This window comes from Callithrix jacchus, chromosome 5, assembly GCF_049354715.1.
Source record: "Callithrix jacchus isolate 240 chromosome 5, calJac240_pri, whole genome shotgun sequence".
In the NCBI taxonomy this organism is placed as follows: Eukaryota; Metazoa; Chordata; class Mammalia; order Primates; family Cebidae; genus Callithrix; species Callithrix jacchus.
Genome location: NC_133506.1, coordinates 145,750,783 through 145,773,772, shown reverse-complemented (window position 1 = coordinate 145,773,772; position 22,990 = coordinate 145,750,783). Strand labels below are relative to the sequence as shown.

Genomic DNA, 22,990 nt, shown 5'->3' with positions numbered 1-22,990 from the left:
GCAGTGGGATGAGATAGTGCCACAGCACTCCAGCCTGGGCGATAGAGCGAGATGTCTCAAAAAAAATATTAATAATAAATAGAAATAATGGAACACAAGGAGGAAACAAACATGATCTATTTTTAAAAAGTCAACAGAGGTAATATCCATCTATGACCCTGATGCTGCAAACAGTAGACACAATTATGATAAATGTACTAAAGGACCCTAGTGAGAAAGAGGAGGAGATGAACATGAACAGGTGAAGGATCTCATCAGAATAAAATAATTAAATAGATAAATAGAAAAGCTAGAAATAGAAATTACAATTTCAGAAAGAAATAACTCATTCGGTGAGCTTAACAGAAAATTGGACATAGAAGAAGGTGGTTCTATGAGTTGCAGAGAGAGACGGAAATGGAAAACAAACAAGGAAACTGCCCAAGAGCTGAGAAATAATAAATGGCTTGAATATAGTGGAGTCCCAGAAGGCAAGGAGAGAACTGGATAAAAGAAATATCTTAAGAAATAATAATCTGATAATTTTCCAAATGTAATGAAGGACATCAACCCATAGATCCAAAAAGATCACTAAACCCAAAGATGATAAATACAAAGAAAAATCACACTAGGCATGTCATAGCCAAAGTGCTAAAAACCAAAGACAAAGCGAAAATACTCAAAGCCACCAGAGGAAAATGAGACATATGACTTGCAGAAAACTTTTAAGAAGGCTAAATTTTATCAAAAATAATTAAAGTCAGAATAAAATGAACTGACATGTTTAGAATGCTGAGGTGTGGGAAAAATGACTGTCATACAAGATTCTCTAATTAAAAAAACTAGAGCGAGAACTCTCAAAACCAAGCATTTGTTTAAAGAAGGAAACAATCCAATTATAAAATGAGCAAAAAAAGAAAAACAAAGAAGAAACATTTAACCAAAGAGGACATATAGATGGCAAATAAGCAGATAAAAAGATGGTCAACATTATTAGACATTAGAGTAATGCAAATTAAAACCACAATGAGACATCATTACATACAGGTTAGAACAGTGATAATATCAAAGTCTGGTGAGGATGCAAAGAAAACAGATCACTCCTACATTGCTGGTGAAAATGTAAAATAGTACAGCTACTCTGGAAAACAGTTTGGCGGGTTCTTATAAAACTAAAGATTCACTTGCCAATAATCACATTCATAGGTAGTTATCCCAGAGAAAATATATTCATACAAAAACCTGTACACAAATGTCCATAGCAGCTTTACTCATAATAGCAAAATAGTAGAAACAACGCAAATGTTGTTTGCATGGACTGTTGAACCAACTCTGGTATATCCATACAATTGTAAACTACTCAGCAATACAAAGGAATGAACTACTGATACATACACAACCTGCACAGACCTCAAGGACATTTTGCTTAGTGAAAAAAGTAAATTGCAAAAGGTTAAATATGGTATGATTTCATGTATAAAACATTCTGAAAATGATACAGCTAATAGAGATGAAGAACAGGGGCCAGGGACAACGAATAGGACGGCTGAGAGTACTAAGAAATTGCACAAGGCAGATTTTGTGGTGATGGAACAGTACTGTATCTTAATTGTGGCAGTGGTTATACAAATCTACACGTGCTAAAAATGCAGAGAACTTTACACACTCACACACACATAACTGCAGTTTAAAATACAGTGAACAGTGAGTAAGATCATTGGTACATACCAGTATCAATTTTTTGGTTTTGGTATTATACTACAAGCTATAAAAGATGTCACCCTTGGGGAAGCTGTGCAAGGGTACATGGGACTCTGAAATTATTTTGCCATTTTTCTGGGAGACTATTACTATTTAAAAATAAAAGGTTTAATTTTTAAAAAGGAAGGCAAAATAAAGCCATTTTCTGATAAGCCAAAGCTGAGCAGATCCCTATTTTAAAAGATGCTGAAGTTCTTCAGACTGAATGGAAACAATATCAGACAGAAACAGGAAGAAAGAACACCTAAAAGACACCAAGACAAAGTATGTTCCTCCTGAGATATTCCTTTGTTCAGATAACAATTGTTAAATGTTTTCTTCAAGTCTTTATGTAAAGTGCCATGGGATCAAAGATAAATAACACTCAATCATACTATCTGTGCTACAAACCTACACATAAATATTACCAACAAATGATGTTGAAGACTATGTTACCAAGGTACTTATATACTGCTAGTGGTTATACAGAAAAGGAAGTTGTTGAAAAATGGTAGGTAAAGAAAGACTTCCCAGAGCTGAATCTGAAGATGAATATTAAACGAACAAGTGAGGGACAGTATTCTAGGCAAAGAGTCTGCCAGAGAGCAGCCACAGAGGAGTGGATGAGGAAGACATACATATGAAGCTCCAAGAGCTCAAGATACTCAAGAAGAAGAAAGAAAAATCCCTAAGAAATGACAGAAGGCAGACGGGGAGGACAGGCAGAGCACACAGAACCCCTGTTAAACAAGGAGGATCTACAAGCAACTGGAAGAGTTGGAAAGGAAGTGAATTTACTTAGGAAAAGAATAGAAGACAGGCGTTCCAGGGAGGTAACTCTGGCAGTATGAATGACATACTTGGGGGAAGACAAACAGGAGCTAGGACAGGGCAGTAATACCACAGTCCAGGAAGGAGATGGTAGTAAGCTTAGGCCAAGGCAGCAGCCAGGAGCGCAGGAGCCAAAATATACACAAGCTAGCTGTGGATCAAGAGGAAAGGGAGGAACTGACTATCACTCCCACAATTCCAGCTTGAGTGCTGAAGATTTTACCTTCATTTATCTCAAAAGGGAATAGAATAGCAAGGAGCAGGTTTTGATAGAAAAATAATAATTACACTTTTGGAGATGGCGATCTTGAGGTACAGGGGGAACCTCCAGATATCTAGCAAATGCAGAGTTACAGCCTGGAGCAGAGGTCATAAAGTAGCCCTCTCTGGAACTGAAGGACAAGAATAGAAGAGCATTCGATGGGACTGCCAAGGGGAGTAAATACAAAATGAGAAGAAAATAGCATTAAGAATCAAATTCCAAGAGAAAAAGGGCCCTTTTAAAATTTATATTTTAAAAATTATAAATTGGAATACTTTTGTTGTCATGATATGTTAAGAGTCTTAAATTACTTAAATCAATGTCACTAATAATTCTTCTAGTAATACAGTAATACGGAATGAACACAAATGTGGACAAGGATTTATACACAAAGATGTTCCCTTAATGTTATTTTATGTAACACAGAAGCAACTAAATCAGTCAAAGGAAGGAATTGATTTAAAGCACATTATGTTAGCTCTACAAATGATTATGCAATGACCTACGTAGTATTTTAGAAGACTTGTTAATTATATGGTTACATTTTTATGACATGACACTAAATGGAAAAGCATACAAAGTAGTGCCTATAGGATTTATTTATGTAAGAATATTTATTGAATAGCTACTATATGCTAGTACCTAGGTGCTGAATATAAAATGCAGTAAAAGACAAACAATTCCTTGTTTTTGTGAACCTTCGATTCTACTGGAATGTAACTCAAAAACAGCAAATAAGTAAATCTGCAAGAAAATATCACATAAAATAAATGCTTAGACACACAAAACAGTGACATAATAAAATACTATCAACTGTATAAAAATGCCAAAGTTAAGTTTAAAGAAGTAAAGCACAAAATTAACAATAAATAATAATAATAATTTAAAACAAAGCAAATTTCAGGTGGCTTGGTAAACGGTCTAGAAAAATAAAGGTGAAATTATAAACAGTGTTTGGGCACTTTCTGATTTGATCTTTGTCATAGTCACAAGGCAGAATTTTCACAACCTTTCATCTTTCTCACCCTCAAACCAAAAAACTCAGGAAACACCAGCAACTGCTATGCTGAGGGAGGACCATGCATCTGCCAAGTCAGTTTGGACCAAAATGAATTCCTCAGTCAGGCTAAAGGTAGAAAATTTTGCAAGACAAATGATCCTTCCATAAACAAGCTAAGATGATATTTTTTACATTTCCACTTTCATTACAGTACAATGCCCCCACTCCCTACCCACACACACATACATTCACCCAAGTTCATTCATCCATTCACTGAGCCAATATTGCATGACTGGGACACCCTAAAAATCATAACATCCTCTAGAAACAGTACTCAAGTGCTACACAATCTCAAAAACCAATTCCTAAAATAAAAACATTAGACTGCTTAAATATTTGTGCGAAGTCTAAACTGAAGAAAATCTTTATAAATTTTGCCACAAGTTGTATAACATTACAGAAATTACCTTAGAAAATAACCCATGCAGACCAGGAATAGTGGGTGGCTCATGCCTGTAATCCCAGCACTCTGGGAGGACGAGGTGGGCAGATCACCTGAGGTCAGGAATTTGAGACCAGTATGACCAACATAGTGAAACCCCATCTTTACTAAAAATACAAAATTAGCCGGGAATGGTAGCATGTGCCTGTAATCCCAGCTACTCGGGTGGCTAAGACAGGAGAATCACTTGAACCTGGGAGTTCAAGGTTGCAGTGAGCTGAGATTGCATCAGTGCACTCCAGAGTAGGCAAAAGAGCGAGATTCTGTCTCAAAAAAACAAAAGAAAAGAACCCATGTATACTTAACACACAGACAGGCACCTGCATACACAGCTCAATGACATTTATCCTGAAAAAATTACCCTGGAACAGATAATTGACAAGATTCTGATAAGAATGCCTTCATATTAGAGGTAGAGAAATTGAGAAAACAGTGTATTATGCACTGAATTGTGTATCCACCCACCAAAATCATGTGGAAGCTCCCATCCCTGATGTGATGCATTTGGAGATAGGGCCTTTATAGAGGCAATTACAGTTACGTGAGGTCATAGGGTGGGACCCTGATCCTATGGGACCTATGGCCTTATAAGAAAAGACACCACCTTCTAAATACGTCAAAATCCTACCACTTCCCCCACCTCAACTGCTTCCATCCTCACCCAAGCATCCCAGGTAGTCTCCACTTTACTCTCTGTTCCCCAACAGACTGTTCTCCTATGATGCTAGAGCATTTCGGTCAAATAAGTCAGATCACAGCTCTCTTCCATTTCAAACCCTCTAGTGACCGTTCATCACATGCATGGTGTGATGAAAATCTAAAACCTTCACAATGACTTAAGAGAGCCACATGACCTGCTTCCTTCCCTCCCCTAACCACCCTGTCCTTATCTGTTACTCTCTCCCTCTCCCTCACTCTACTGCAGGTCTCCTCCCTCAACACACACACTAGAGAGCAGCCCACCAGAGGACCTTTGCACCTGCTACCATCTCTCCTGCAGTGTTCCTCCCCGCCTACCTACACCTCTGTGGCTGAGTCCCTCACACCTCCTTCAAATCTCTGCCCAAGCTGGGTGCAGTGGCTCATGCCTGTAATCCCAGCACTTTGGGAGGCCAAGGCAGGTGGATTACCTGAAGTCAGCCTGGTCAACATGGTAAAACCCAGTGTCTACTAAAAATGCAAAAATTAGCCAGGTGTGGTGGCAGACACCTGTAATCCCAGCTACTCAGGAGGGTGAGGCAGAAGAACTGCTTGAGCCTGGGAGGCAGAGATTGCAGTGAGCCAAGATTGCGCCATTGCACTCCAGTCTGGGCAACAGAGTGAGGCTCTGTCTCAAAAAAAAAAAAAAAATCTGCTCAAATATTACCTCCTCTGCCTCACCCCAATTAAAACTGCAAGTCCTGAACCTCCTGAAGCCTTTTAAATGATTTCCTTCTTTCCATTAGCATCTATTATCTTCTAATATGCTGTGTGTTAATAATTTATTAATTTGTCTGCTTTTCTCCCCAATTCTCCCTTTAGAATGTCAGCCTTATGAGGGCAGAAATTTTTTTGAGGTTTTGGTCTGGTGTGTCCCAGTGCCCAGAACAGTGCATGGAACATAGTAGGTGTGCAATAACTCACTGCTGAAAGGATGAAAAGTGTATGTGGTATTTCATTCCCACATACACTGGGTTCTTAGAAGAGCCTGAGGCTTAGCAGACTTTTGATATATTGATTTGGACCCTTTCTTTGTATGCCCCGCCTTGGTGATCTCACCTAACAATCTCATTGAGATCTGCTTGTGTTTAAATCCCATCAAGATTACTTTTCTAAGTAGATGAATAGAGCATGTTTCTGGTTTAAGACTTACATTTGGGGGTGACATCTGTAGGAGGAAAGACATTTAAAGAGAAAAAGAAAGGAATTTAAACCAATTAATCTATTTTCCACCTTCTTTCAGGTTTCTTTTTCTCAAATAAAAAAAGGTCAAAATTCAAAACTATTACTGGAATTAAAGTAAATACCATGTTACATTTTTACAGAGAGCAAGAGGTAGCAGTCTTATTAGTACAGAAATAACTAAAAATATCACAAATTTTACGTTTTTCTCTGCATGTGATTTAATGGGTGTTGCGGGGGGGCTTCTCAGCAGAGGGTCACAAATTAAGAATTAACAGGATGGAAATTAACACGATGGGAAATCAAAGCATCCAGGCTTCAAACCAAGAACATTCTGACAATGTCTTGCAAACTGAGGACTGACAAAGCATATTAATGAGAAATACTGTTGGAATGCTATTCAGATATGGGTCTTCAGCTTTCCAAAAGAATTAGTTTCAAAGAGGAAGGAGAAGTTACAAAAAGCAAAGCATGTTCATGTTTTCCATTCCCTTCTGTATATCGAGCTCATGAGGTGAACCTTCATTTGCCCTGGCATAAGTCCAGCAATGGGGAATGGCCAGTCAAGAAACTAACATAAGAAGCAGGACAGCACTGCTCACTAACATTAAAATCTACAGATACATCTAGTCAAACTGAGTATGTTTATCTCTGTTCAAAACAATCCAAAGCATGAGATCTAACATTCCCTCAGAGGCAGAAGGTATCCTACACCCCAACCTATACTAACAGCATTATCTTTCATTTTAAGTACACATATAAATCTGCCAAACTCTGTTGTACTTTGGAGAAATAACTAAAGAAAAGCTTTAAATACTAGATACAGGCAAAATCATTCTAAAAGTATTATCATGATACCTATTGGATTCTTAACATTCAACTAAAGCCAAAACAGCAAGACCCCTCATACAAATGCATCTATTGATGATGCCACACCAAGCTGACATTACTAAGCGTCAGTAAGACTTGACCACTTGCCTACATAAGTCACTCTCTAAGCCATACAGTTGTCCATCTCTGCTGGGCTCAATTTGAGGTAAGGTTCTGATATCTACCAATCACAGCAATTCCCACCATGACACCCTGTTCAGTGGCCACTTCTTCCTTCAATGCTTTCCAGGCACTGCCCCCTCCACTCCACATTACTCAATTCTCAGAGAACTATTTTTAGTGCTAAACTTCATATCTGATAGAATAAGTTGAAACATCTTCCAAACTAATAATCTCACAAAACAGAAGACTCCCTATAGTCTACCTATTTGGTTGAACAAAAACAGAAAGGAACCAAGTAACTATCCATCTACTGAGTATTTGAAAAGCAGACATGCAAGAATGCTCAACCTCATGCAATATAAAAAAATACAGGGCCAGGCACAGTAGCTCATACCTATAATCCCAGCACTTGGAGAGACCAAGGCAAGCGAATTGTTTGAGCTCAGGAGTTCAAGGCCAACCTGGGCAACATGGTGAAACCCCATCTCTACCAAAAAAAAAAAGAATTAGCCAGGTCTGTGGTGGTATGTGCCTGTAGCCCCAGCCACTCAGTAGGCTGAGGTGGGAGGATCACTGGAGCCCAGGAGTTCATGGTTGCAGTGAACCATAATTATGCCACTGCACTCCAGCCTGGGTGACAGAGTGAGACTCTATCGCAAAAAAATAAGTAAATAAACTATAAAAGAACTACAAATTAGAGCTGCAATGCCATACCATTTTTTTTTTTTTTTAGATGGAGTTTCACTCGTTACTCAGGCTGGAGTGCAATGGCACGATCTCGGCTCACCGCAACCTCCACCTCCTGGGTTCAGGCAATTCTCCTGCCTCAGCCTTCTGAGTAGCTGGGATTACAGGCACGCACCACCATACCCAGCTAATTTTTTGTATTTTTAGTAGAGACAGGGTTTCACCATGTTGACCAGGATGGTCTCGATCTCTTGACCTCGTGATTCACCTGCCTCAGCCTCCCAAAGTGCTGGGATTACAGGCGTGAGACACCTCGCCTGGGTGCCATACCATTTTAACTTGTTAGATGAGCAAAGATTAAACGTATGAAAAATCCCAGTGTTGGCCAGGATCGGGGGTCGGGGAGGGGAGACACAGGTACTCTCTGACACTTTACTGGTGGAAGTAAACTGTTAAGCATTTTAAGACTACAAAAGGGTCCACAAGATCAAATTTTAGAATCTAGAAGAACAACATATACATATTTCCTAAAATGTAATCTGTGATGATAACTGAAACAGAAGCCAATTTGGGGATACTATTTGACTTTGAGTAAAAACACAAGTAGGGTTTATCTCTTCCCCAACCTCCTGGCCACAGCTGACTGAATGGAGACAGACACTACCCAAAATGGGCCAGGTTTCCCTCTCAGGAATGTGGAATTGGGACTGTATGGTTCTGATTTGGTCTGGTCACAGGTATTTTTAAACAGTGGAAACATAAACCTCACATCACATCAAGTCATCCTGCCATACTCTATTTCTATTTAGCATACAAACAAACAGCATTTGACGATTCAATAAACTGACTCCCACTTTGAATTTTTCAAACATACGCTCTAGGATTATTTTCTCCTTACATTCTTGTTTTTCCTAACCTTCCTTCTCATCTTTCTGATTTGAAGAACAGTAATTTCTCTCAGCTTATCTGATTATTTTATTTACTTCCGCTTAAGAACATTATTTACAGTTATTTAATAGACTGAGTCTTGTGTAACTAGACTCAACAAATTCCAAACCTCACCCTCTACTTCAGAATATTATTCTTGATGGGATTATGGAGTTGCTGGTAAACTTTCTTTAGGTTTTGTTTTTGTTTTTGTTTTTGTTTTAAGTCCTATAGCAATCATAAATCAATGAATCCTCTAAGCAATTTTCCAAAAGAGACAAAAAAAACTTTTGGTCTCTTCATTTTAAAAAGTCATTTTAATTTAATAGTGACTCCCATTCACCAACAGACCAAGATCAATTTTTCCTCTTCATTTGTTCCATTATTTTCCAATTTGTTACAGAATTATACAAACTCCAGATCTGGTATGCCCTTCAAAATGTCAAGTTTGACTTTTGAGAATCACCACCACCTTGATTGTCTTCTCCCATGAACCCATTATTCTGTCCAGCAGCTCTCACTCGGTCTAATAAAAGCAAAGAAGATATACATACTTATTTCAATCATAACTTATTTCAGTCAACTATGACAACACAAATAATTCAAGCTCTCAAAGCACTTAATTCTGCTGAAGACACAATCATGTTACATACTTCAACAATAATACTCCCCCATCCTGTTTTTGGAGAACTCTGAAAATCTAGACAATATGTTTCCTTTCAAAACACCAACTGGTTAGAGAGGAAAAGAAAGAAACAGACAAATGATCTTGCCAAGAGTCAGTTCTGTAGTTTCCCTCCACTGAGTAGCCCTTTCAGTGGCTACAAAGATTTAAATTTAATCCTTGATTGGACTGATGATATACCACCTTTTATTTATTTAGAACTGAATTTTCAAAAAAAAAAAAGAGTTCAGGGAACTATAATTCAGCTGTTTCCAATTTTTGCAAGTATGAGAAGCCCTCTGCAATACTTTAAGAAAAAAAAACAACTGAGGATTCTTTTTTTGAGGCAGGGTCTCGCTCTGTCCCCCAGGCTGGAGTACAGTAGCACAACCCCAGCTCATTGCAACCTCCACCTCCCAGGCTCAAGTGATTCTCCCGCCTCAGCCTCCCAAGTGGCTGGGACTACAGATAGGTGCCACCAAGTCTGGCTGATTTTTTGTATTTTTCATAAGGACAGGGTTTCTCCATATTGACCAGGCTGAAACTGAGGATTTTTAAAATAGTTCTATCTAGTAATGAGAATATAAAAACCCAAAAATTGTCAGCACAAAATAACTCTCTAAAGAGGACTTGCAAACATCTATAAAATAGCAAAACATGAATTTAATTTTTTTTTTTTTTTTTTTTGACATGGAGTCTTGCTCTCTTGACCAGGCTGGAGCGCAGTGTCGTGATTTCAGCTCACTGCAACCTCCACCTCCCAGGTTCAAGTGATTCTCCTGTCTCAGCCTCCCAGGTAGCTGGGACTACAGACGCATGCCACCAAGTCCAGCCAATTTTTTGTATTTTTAGTAGAGATGGGGTTTCACCATGTTAGCCAGGATGGTCTTGATCTTCTGATCTCATAATATGCCTGCCTTGACTTCCCAAAGTGCTGGGATTAACAGGTGTGAGTCACTGTGCCCAGCTGAATTTAATCTTTTTATTACAGAGCCAGTTAATATCAGAATAAGATCTAAAACCCAATCTCCAGATTTATAATACAGATGGGGCTCTTAGAATTGTTCATGGACGACAGGTGTTTCTTAAGTATCCCTGACAATTCTGTTAGGAACTAGACAAGCTGACTTGAAAGTTCCTACAGAAAAGTAAACAAAGACAGACAAGACAATTCTGAAAAAGAAGAGTAAGGGTAGAGAACATCCCCTATCATATATTAAAACACTATAAAGCTTCAATAATTAAAATAGTGTAAATAAACCTATAATGTAATAGACTAGAAAATGCAGAAACTGACAAAGTATATATTTGAACTCAGTATAAGACAGATGTGACATTTTAAATTCCTAGGGTAAGAGTTATTAGTTAAATGCTATTACAACAACGAGATACTCATTAGGAGAAAAAAATAAAATTGAGTCCTCACTTTACCCTTTATACCAAAAGAAGTTTCAAATGTATTAATAGCAAAAATGTATAAAATAAAACCAATAAAGAACAAAAAAGAACATAAAGATTTTTTAAATAATCTTGAAGAGGAAAACTTCTTTCAAAACATTATTGAAAAACAATAAAGGCCAAACATTAAACTACTTGAAAAAATCAAATATTACTTCATTATGGAAAATTCTATAAACAAAATCAAGATTACGTATCAAATGAGAACTTTTAGGGGCATCATAATTCTATCCACAAACCCAGAGTCCTATGACACCCAAGTATAGTACTCTCTCTATTCCATGCAATCCCAAATCACTTGAAAGGAAGCCTTTAACACAGTAAAAATCAAGTCATCTAACAGAATCCATGGTAATAACCTTAAACCTTTCTTCCTTGCCTAGGCCTATGAAGCAAATTTTCTACAGCACCATCCTCAGCTATTACCTCCACTCACATTATAAACTGTCAGCCATACAGTAAGGCAAGGGCTTTTATTATGCATGAGGTGGGGGTCTTAGTTTAATTTTAGCAAAAGACAGACACAGGAAAGCAATACAAGTCAAAAGGTTTTCCTAGGCTTGCTCTGGGATTATACGGTCTTAACTGCCGACATGCAGTTTCAGCAGTGATACGTACCAAATTCACAATATCAACAGAGATTTCTGAGCCCCTACTATGTGGAAGACATTATGCCAAACCTGAGCTGAAGAACAGTCTTCTGCCTTCCGGAAGCTTTCAATCTAACTTAGTCAAAGAGACCATGACGTCTGCTTATCAACTAGCGATAATACAGAATTATACTTCAGTCTTCAAAGCTTCCCATATGACTGAATACAGTACAATTATAAAAATTATAGTTATTACTGAAAGAAAAGCACAGCTAACCATACGATTTTTCTCAAAGCCAGTGTGTAGGCATATCTAAGCGATTCAACCCAATACCTGAAAGCACTACTATAGCAGCGTATCAGCTCAGCAAGGCACTCCATCCACAAGGTAATTAATGTAAACAGCTGCTGTTTACATTTGGAGCTTTAGTTCTATACCACCTGGATTTCCATCGTTTTTATTATCCTTTATCCCTAGCTGGTATTTCTCCAAGTTCTTGTCAATTTGTTCTTCCTTTTTGACACAAAATATTATTTATTACAACTATAAATTGGCTTTCTTCAACTCGGTCTGCTTTTTTTTTTTTTTTCTTGTTTTTCTTTCTTTTTGCATTCCACAGTACTGCTTGGGAAAATGGTATGATTTATGCCACAGTGAAAGCTCTGATAGTCTGCCACCTCACTACTCTCCTTCCAGATGATGGAATGCTTGCTGTATTCCTCCACTCCCCTAACTTTTAGTTGGCATGAGTTAACAGAACTATCAGCGGAGTAACAACAGTTTTCATTTTTTAATTTACAAAGAAGACTTTGAAACACACAGTAAGAACTTTATGTAAGGTCAATATACAGGGTAATACTGACTTTGCAAGAAATTCCAAATCTGTTTGTCCCATATATGCCTTCGACATGCAACCACCAGCAACTAAAATTTCTGAATAATTATCTCACATCTTTCTCTGCTGCCTGTGAATATTTCCTAGATAACTAAACATAAAACTGAAGAATACTTTACAAATTCCTTATTTTAACTTACAGAAATAACTAAACTCAAGACAAATCATCTTTTACCTGATAATTACAAAGAAATGACTGAAATTACAAGCCAACTCCAATAAGCCATCCTTAATAAATTTCTATAATCTAGTAATTCCTCTGGTTAACGACCACAACTCTCAGTAAAGTGCAGTGCGTTTACCTATACAGATTAACAGAAACCATATAGTCTTCATTTCAAAGCTTAGGACTAGTTTCCACAAAAACTGTGTTCACTGCATAGTACTGGAAATTAAGGTCACCTTTTTCCTTTACAAATAACCACCTTAGAGAAGAAGTCTTAGTGAGTATATCCCGGGAATTAAAAAGACACTCTTTCACATTTGCCACAGTCAAGAATTTTCATAACCTTGAGATGGTTCATCTGTTTTCCAGCAGAAACGACTAGTCACCAAGCAAAAGGCACATATACACCATGGAATATTACACAGCCATAAAAAACGATGAGTTTATGTCCTTTGTAGGGACATGGATGAACCTGGAAACCATCATTCTCAGCAAACTGACACAAGAACAGAAAATCAAACACCGCATGTTCTCACTCACAGGCAGGTGTTGAACAATGAGAACACATGGACACAGGGAGGGGGGCATCACACACTGGGGTCTGTTGGGGGAAAACAGGAGGGACAGCGGGGGGTGGGCAGAGATAGCATGGGGCGAAATGCCAGATATGGGTGAAGGGGAGGAAGGCAGCAAATCACACTGCCACGTGTGTACCTATGCAAAAATCTTGCATGTTCTTCACATGTACCCCTAAACCTAAAATGCAATTTAAAAAAAAAGAAAGAAACAGGAAAAGGAAAAGGTTCACCATTCTGCTAATTTACCAGTCCCTCGAAACTAAGTGATTAATATACGATGAGAGGGAAGAGAGAAAGCGGTACCTGGAAAGAAGTGTCTTTGTTAGATGCTTGTTTGATCTCCATAATCCAGCAAAACCAAGTGCGTATCATTTTCCCCTCCAGAGAGGTGGCGGAGGTACCACTTAGAAATTAGGGGGTTAAGTAAACATTACAGGAAGTCACAAGTCCAATGCACTGAGCCCAAACACACTTCACTGAATTGAGTTTTCAGAACCCTTTTTGAGTGGCTCACATCTCTGACAAGCAATTTCAGCTTCTGCACTGCAAATCTTTCTGGGCTACTTGAGTGGCAAGCACACTTCTGACTCTTACTATCTGCTGCTGCTGCTGTGGCTATCTGAGGAGATCATAAAAGCAAACTACTACGAAGCTAGAGTGGCTTCAAAAGATGGTCAAGGCTTTAAGAAGTGGGAAAGGGATGTTTAAAAATGAAATACAGAGGGTAGAGTACAAACACCATAGTAGTGTGTGCTCAAGGTCATTCTTCTGAAAACCTGTTCAAAGAAATAACAAGTAATATAATCAAATTCATAATTTAAAAAATAATTTTCAATGAAATAAGAAATTTTCAATGAAAGACACTACCTAGCAGAAAATAACTCCTACCTGGACTTAAGGATCCTTCAACTCTTAGCTTCAACCACACTTCTGCCTACTCTTAATTACGAACTACTTCACATCTTTAAATATTTCCATTTTGAGTCAAAACAAAATAATAAACACTATAGGAGAAAAAGCCCTAGACTAGAATCAGGATTTCTTGACTCAGCTTTACCATTCACTTGCCATCTGTGACCATACGAACCTTACTGTTTCTTACCCATTACAGAAAATAATTGCTTTTTCTGTCTTTGCTTGCTCCCTTTGCAACTTGTCCCTATGCGACCAGGGTTATCTGAATAATAGGCCACCTTAGGTGTTGTTGTACACATCAAATGAGATCACATAATTAAAGACAACTAACACCATAAATCATTATGCAAACATATAGTCTTATGAAAACTGATAGATGCTATCCACAGTGACTGTCCAAACTGCTTTACCATGGCTGTTACTATCTTTTCACTAAGGCCCTAGGCTTCAAATGACCACTTCAGCATTAATTTCTTTCTGCCCCCATTTTAAGCATCCATAGAGGAGCCTGTCATTATCTTTCTTACTAATTATGCTGTCAAGGTATCTATCCTATTAGAATATATGTTATCAGCTGAAAAAAGAGACCTAATTGTTTTTGCCCTGTCTTCCAAGGTATGGTCTCAAAACACACACACATCTGAAGGTTTCTTAGGAATTTTCTTTCTATTGCTTCTTTCTTTACTTGGCCAGTTACTGGGCAATTTTCTATTCTCGGTAAAGTACTCAGCACTTTATTTATTATTTACATTCTCTTACTTAAGTATGCTCTTTAAGTATAACACTTTGGTGTAGGCTTTCTTTTTTAGATTAGGAAATCAAGGATCACAGAAGCTAAGAAATGTCCCCAAATCACACAGCTAATAAACAACAGAGCCAAGATCTGAACACGAATCAGTCTGGCCCCAAAGCCCCTGCTCCCTACCTGTCTCATTAGGTCTTAAGAGGCAACCGATCATTCAGTTCAGAGCCTGAAACCTACCCAAGAGTGTAGGTATAGTCAGGAACCATCCATATATAATTGCACTTAGGTATAGCCAACTGTGGTCAGAAAGCAAATAGCATTTATTAGAAGTGAAAAAGAAAAGAGAAAAAGAAGATCAAATGAGCTAGAAACCAGACTCATGCAAAAAAAAGCATCCTTTCAAATCCTATACACTACCTTACAGTGAACCACAAATTTGGTTCAAGAACTTCTAAAGAAGAAGCTCATGGATTATAGAATTTAGTATCTATAAACCACAAATCTACCAAATACTCAAAGAATATTCCTTTATTCCTGACTCTAAAATCTGAAAATAATTTCAGCAAAGATAGTTAAGTCCATACCTGGTAACATCCTATGCCAAAGCAAAGGCTAAAGAATCACTTTATTTTCCTCTGTATTTAATATTCTAAATGATGCCTTCTATTCTGGTTATATCAAAGCTTAGTTTATAGCAAATGACTGTCAAGGAAAGAATCTTTAGTAGGTGCTTTTTTTTTTTTTTAAAGCCAAGAAATTCTAATAGTTTTCCACTCATAACGCACCTATTTAGGACCCCTTCCCCACAAAAGCAGTGGTTTTATAACTTTTTTTTTTTAAAGCAGAAACTTTTTAATAAAAGAAACTTTAATCAAAACACTAACCAGCTAAAAGAGAGTGGCTCTGATTGGAACAAAAGTGAAAGTTTTCCCACTGATTTTTCTGGGGAAATAGATAAAAATGACTTGGTCAAGTTAAATTTTTCTGAATTTCTATTCACGCAACTGTAAAAAGAAAAAAAATGTGGCTGACCTAGGTTAACTGCTCAGATTACTACTTCAGAAATTCTGTTAACTTAAATTTCAATGAAATTTGCAAAATCTTAAGAGGATATTCAGGTTAATCAAATTCTATTCAACTTAGGAAAAGAAACCACATTCCATCCATTCACATATGGTTTCCTTATTTGATCAAAACCAATACTTTCAAAATAATCTTTAAAAAAAGAAATCTGACCAGGTACAGTGGCTAACACCTATAATCCCAGCACTTTGGGAGGCCAAGACAAGCAGACCACTTGAGCTCAGGAGTTCAAGACCAGTCTGGGCAACATGGCAAAACCCCATCTCTTCTAAAAATACAAAACATTAGCCAGGCATGGTGGTACATTCCTGTAATCCCAGCTACAAGAAAGGCTGAGGTGGGAGGATCACCTGAGCCCAGAAGTCAAGCCTGCAGTGAGCCAAGATTATACCACTGCATTCAAGCCTGGATGACAGAAGACCCTGCCTCAAAGAAAAGAAATTTCAAAACTACTAGAAATAACTTGAGGTTGACCTGAGAATTAGGCAGCCCCCAAAATAAAAACAAAATATGAACAAGCTACAAAAAATAGCACATGAAATCTAATACTTCAATAATAATATTTGAATGCTTGGATAAAATTGAACCTGCAAAAGCAATGTTAATTTAATGCTTGTTGAGTTTTAGACAAAGCCCATGGAAAGTTTAGCACCATTCATTGAGATTCAGGTGTTTCTGAAAAAGAATGAAACATCTTGAGAGAAGCAGAAAACTGCGTGTGTTTTAAGTTATATTATGCTACAGAACTTCGACAAAAGAAAACCACAAAAGGCCACTTTTGGATACATGTATATTAATAAGATTCTACCCTAATACTCTAAAAAGTAAAAGTTACAGATTTTTTAAATGAAATCTTAGATAATGGAAAGCAAAAAAGTACAGTAAGAACTGTCTTAATTACTAGAAATGCAGGCACCTCTAATTTTCAATATCTAAGACAAAAATTTTCAATCTTTTGGCTTCCCTGAGCCATAACAGAAGAAGAACTGTCTTGGGCCACACATAAAATACACTAAGGACAGCAGATGAGCTAAAAATAAGTAAATAATAAATATATCACAAAGAAAATCTCATAATGTTCTAAGAAAGTTTACAAATTTGTGTTGGGCTGCATTCAAAGCCATTCTGGGCCACATGCAGCCTACAGGCCATGGGTTGGACAGCTTGATTTAAGGTTTTGAAATACAATCAACCTAGAAAGCATCTTCAGCATGATTCATGCTTTTTCCGGGCTCATTTATTCATTTCCCTTGCCAGTTCATTCATTTATGATGACGAAGCATAATCAGTATTCACACTAAACACCAGGAGTACCGTCTCCTGTTTTTTGTTTTTTTTTTAAGGGTAATCACAAGTGTCTACATCATACAGAACACTGGGTGAGGGGGTTGGGGAGGGCTGTTACAGAGAGAATCATGTTGTCTCTTTTCTCTTTTTCAAGACTTCACTGAGACCAAAAGAAAAAAGAAAAGTAAACTAGGCAAAGTAATAATGTAGGTGAGATACCATTATATCTGTAAAACAACCCAAAAAGTAAATGTTCAGTAAAAGGATGCTATTACTTTCAACCTTATTTCCAATCCTTGGCACTTCAATTTAACATGCATCTGGAACCAAACTACCCAACTATATATTTCATAGACTATTAAAATACCTGAATGTATTTGTCTACTATCCAAAATTAATGGTAAGCAAAAAATAACTATAATTAAGTAATTTGTTTGTTTATAATAATCATCACCATCTTTCCCCTTGTCTAGGCCTGGATATTTTATTTACTTTTGTATTTTAATCTAGTTTCTCTCCTCTTAAGGCAAGAGGATCACTTGAAGCCAGGAGTTCAAAACCAGCCTTGGTAGCATAGCAAGACCCTATCTCTAAAAAAAGTTTTAAAAATTAGCCAGGCCTAGTGGCACACACCAGCAGTCCAAGCTACTCAGGAGGCTGAGGTGGGAGGCTCACCTAAGCCCAGAGTCTGAGGTTACAGTGAGCTATGATTGCACCACTGCACTCCAGCCTAGGCAACAGAGCAAGCCCCTGTCTCAAAAACAAAAACAAAAACAAAAAAAAAGGAGGAGGCAGCAGAGAAGGAGGAGAAAGAAAAAGAAAAAGGAATGTATCCCAGAAATAAAAGGTTGGTTGAAACTCCAAAAATCAATATAATTACTACTATCATAAAGAACAAAATCACATGATCATCTGAACAGATGCAGAAAAAGCATTTCCCAAAATCCAGTATCCATTCATGATTGCTGATTTGTTAAAGAAACTATGTTAAATGATATCAAGAACACTACAGTATGTATGGCAATGGAGACACAATGAGGAAGCTAAGGCAAAATACATGAAACAAAAGAAAGTTTATTACTCACAGGTCCCAGAGAGGTTAGAGTGCCAAACAGAGACAGACAGGAGGTCTTGAGACAGGAGAAGGAAGGAGCAAGAAGGGGAGGGAGAAAGAATTGTAGAACCATGCCTTTGTTAAGGACATTATCTGTTATGCCTTCCCTCAAGAGTTGTGAATTGGCTAGAGAAAACACATGTGAATGAGAACTTATTCACATGACTCTGAGGCTGACCATTAGGTTTTATTATGGTCGGCAGCTCATGGAGTGTTCATTTTGGGTCAGTGAGATGAGCCACAAGTAGACCATATTGCAAACGCTGCAGGGAGAGGAAGTTTTAACTAGGCCAAAGATGACAGGGAATGATGGGTTACAATTTATATTAGGCCTAAAATGGATGCTAAGGTAGCAACTACATTAACTTATCACAGTGGTTAACTCCTAGACTAAGAAGAAAACTTCTTCAACCTAATAAGTCATTTACAAAAACACAACTAACACCATGCTTAATGGTGAAGGACTGAATTCTTTCCCCTGAAATCCAGAACAAGAGTGGAATCTCTAATCATATAATTTCAACGCAATATTGCAAAGGAAGTTCTATCCCGTGCAATAAGGCAGGAGGGAAGAAAAGAAGGGGGGAGGGAGAGAAAGCATCTAGGTTGGAAAAGAGGTAAAACTGTATTGCTAGTCAATTTCACGATTACCACACTTTATGATCCTATACATACAAAATTCTAAGGAATCCACAATAAAACTACTAGAATTAAAAGACAAATTCAACAAAGTCACATGATACAAATTAATATACAGAAATCAACTGCAGTGACTACAAAGAGGAAACCTAAGGGAGTTCCTCTGATGGAACAGTTCTCTAACTTGATGTAGTAGTAATTATATGAAACTATACATATGATTAAATTGCACAGAACACACACTGAGTGCATATATAAACTAGTGAAATCTGAATAAGGTCTGTAGATTGTACCTGGTTTTGATATTATACTATAGTTATTTAGGATGTTACCACTGGGGGAAGCTGGGTAAACAGTAGACAGAACCTCTGTGCACTATTTTTGCATTTCCGATGAATCTATCACTGTTTCACAATAAAGTTATTTTTAAAGTTAACTGTATTTCTACATACTAGCAACAAACAATGAAAATGAAATTACAATCTTCAGATGATTCGTTTCTGAAAACTTTAGGAACCACTGACTTAGACTTTCTTGAGAGAACAAATATGAAAGTTACATGAGCACAGGATGTACCATACTACAAACTATATCTGAGTGAAGTTCCCAAATATTACAGTCTCCTGGCAATCATTAAAAATTTTCAAAGCCCATGTGCAACTTCAGACCATCACAATTTCTGAGACTAGGTCAAAGCCATCAGTACAGCAACAATTCTCAAATTTCTGTTTCAGGACCTCTTACAGCTTAAGACCCCAAGACAGAGTAAAAATAGAAAAGGAGAAAAAAAGAAAGTAATGAAACAGGAATGTCTTGACCCCAGGAAACAAAAAAAAGGAAAGAAAAAGTCACAGAGAAGGAATTAAGATGTCCAAGAGAGAATAACAGATTCAAATGAAAATTTTATAAAGGGCATTGAGGAAAAGTAGAAAAATAATCATAAGAAAGTGAAATTTAAAAAGAAGTATGAAGGGTCAAAACAGAAGTGAATAAAAAGGAACTGAGGCAAAGAAAGTTAAATATTCATATAATACAAATACATATACCTCCAAGATACATATATATCAAACTCTGGAAGACAGTCAAAACACTAAAACAGAATATTTAAAACAATACTCCAAGAAAATTTCTGAAAATAAAAGACCTAAATCTACACATTTTAAGAGCTGGCTGGGCGTGATGGCTCACGCCTGTAATCCCCGCACTTTGGGAGGCCGAGGCAGGTGGATCACAAGGTCAAGAGATAGAGACCATCCTGGTCAACATAGTGAAACCCCATCTCTATTAAAAATACAAAAATTAGCTGGGTATGGTAGCACATGCCTGTAGTTCCAGCTACTTGGGAAGCTGAGGCAGGAGAATCGCTTGAACCAAGGAAGCAGAGGTTCCAATGAGCCAAGATCATGCCACTAAACTCCAGCCTGGTGACAGAGCAAGAGTCCATCTCAAAAAAAAAAAAAAGAGCCAACTGGGGAAAATTGGCCAAGAACAAACAACCCCAAGGAATGATATACAACTAATACAATTCTAGAGGCACAGGAAAGACACTGATCCGTTACATTCAATGGAAACTTCAGGGCTTGAGCTCCATCTAAACAAGGGCAAGGGATGACTAAAGAAACTAAGAAACTTAAGCAAAAGGACTGATTACAAAGTGAGCATTTTCTGTGTTTAACTGTAGATCTAAGAATAAAAAACAAGACAGAAAAATGACCTCATCCTGGGCTGGTAAGCTACAGGCCATGACATCTACAGAGCACTATGTGCTGATCCATGAGTACTACAGCTGGGAGGTCCTCAACCCCACCCACCTCACTGTGGACCCAAGCCTCCAGAACAGCCACATGAGCATCAAAGCCTATGTTAGCACTTTAATGGGTGCCCCTGGGAGGACCATGGGAGTGATGTTCACACTTCTGACAGTGAAATACACATACTATGATACTGAACACATTGGAGTTGGCCTGATCATGAAAGCCTGTTTTAGCCCCAACCGAGTGACTGGACTCTGAGCGACTTGCAGCAAGTAGGAGGGGCATCAGCTCACATCCAAGATGCCTTGAGCACAGTGTTGCAATATGCAAAGGATGTACTGTCTGCAAAAGTGCCAGCTGACAATACTGTGGGCTGCTTCCTGATGAGCCTGTTTAACCAAGTACCCAAAATAGTTCCCAGTGACTTCGAGACCATACTCAACAGCAACATCAGTGATCTACCTGGCCAACCTCACACAGTCACAAATTGCCCTCAAAGAGAAACCTGCAAACCTGTGAATGGACCTCAATCAGAACACCTGCCAGTCTAGGTCTCAACCCCAGGACCAGAAGTGAAGGAGAAATGGTTTTTTTGTGGTCTTGAGTCACACTGAGACAGTCAACTGCTTGTTCTAATAAAAATAGCCTACCTTTTGGAAATTTTTTTAAAAAACTACATAAAGATAAAATATTTTGCATGGGGGAAAAAATCAGAAAAGTCAAAACTAGGAGAAATATTGTAACATATATCATACAAAGGAACATTATTCCTAAGGCAAAGAAAAAAAACTTTAAAGAAATGAACAGAAAAGGTGCAAAAATTCTATAGATATAATGAGCAATAGACAATTCTCAAAATAATATAAAAATTTCCCTCGAACATAAAGGATGCTCAACTTTAACCATAATAAAGGCAATATAATTAAACTACACAAAGATTTTTTTCACTCATTAGATTGGCAAAAATGTAAAAGCTTCACAATATACTCTAGCGAGCAGGCTACAAAGAAACAGGCACTCACACACTGCTCAGAGCAATGCAAAATGGTACAATCTCTACGGAGGAGAATTCAGCCGAGCCTAACAAGATTACATAGACATTTATCCTTCAACCCAGAAATCCAACTTTGAAGACTTGATCCCCAAGTTAAACCTCCTGCAATACAAAAATACATACGCACAAGGTTATTCATAGCCACATTATTTGTACTGTAATTGCAAAATATTGGAAACTACCTAAATGTCCAAATACAGAAGACTGGTGACCAAACTGCATCATATTCACACTATGTAAACAGCACTATACAGCTGTAAAATTAATTTTGAAGAGGTGCTCTGGAATCTGATACAGAGTAATTAATTTCTAGGGTATGTTTGAAGTGGAAAAAAGCAAAGTGCAACAGAATTTATACAGTATGCCACCTTCCGTTTTTGAAAAAAAGGTAAATAAGAAAACATGCATGTGTTGTCTTAAACTAGAAAACTGAGGTTGGTTATCTATAAGAGGGAAAAAGACAAGGTCAAAGGGATGTGAGAGGGAGTGATACTTCTCTGAAACTACATGGTGTTTGTAGTTTTGTATTAGATTACGTTAAAAAGAAAATTAAATCAACAAGGACCCTAAAACAAATGATCAAGTGGCAATTTAAATGAGTAACAAAACCACACTTAAGGAAAAAAAATTTGTCCATTTAGCCTAAAGTTAAAATATATTAGCATAAATGTTAATAATATCTTGTTAAAAATCTTTACTGCCTGTAGGATCTTTCAGGCTGTTCTCTTTTTCATAGCTGACATTGGAAATTTGTGTCTTCTCTCTTTTCTTTAATTTATTAATCTCACCAAATTGATTGATATCAATCTTTTCAGAAGAACTAGTACTGCACATGTTCTCTACTGTATATTTATTTTCTATTCTATGAATTTCTCCTTTTTTAATGTCAGGCTACTTCCTCTGGGGTTAGTATGCTGTTCCTTTCTAACTTCTTGAAACTGATGTTCGGATTATTGAGTATTCTTCAGGTTTTTTTCTTTCCTAACGCATGCATGTAAGGCTATAAACTTCCCCTGAGTATGACGTCAGCTACACCCCACACATTTTTATATACCGTATTTTTCATATTAACTCTAATCAACATATTTTGTGAAATTTTCTAATTCTCATTATAGTATCTTCTTTGATCATGGAATACTGAAAAAAGGTTTTCTAGTTACCTTTTGCTATTGCTTTTAGCTTAATTTATAGAACAGTCTGTTTGAATTCAATCTTCTAAAATATACTTAAAAACTTGCGTTTGCC

General features: G+C 37.4%; 1 protein-coding gene and 1 pseudogene across 9 annotated transcripts in view; one reads left to right on the top strand and one right to left on the bottom strand.

Moving 5' to 3' along the window:
• WASF3 (WASP family member 3) overlaps positions 1 to 22,990 on the bottom strand; it is a 120,018-nt gene that overhangs the window by 84,664 nt on the left and 12,364 nt on the right. The window lies entirely within an intron of this gene.
• LOC108591590 (eukaryotic translation initiation factor 3 subunit F pseudogene) lies at positions 153 to 21,210 on the top strand (annotated as a pseudogene).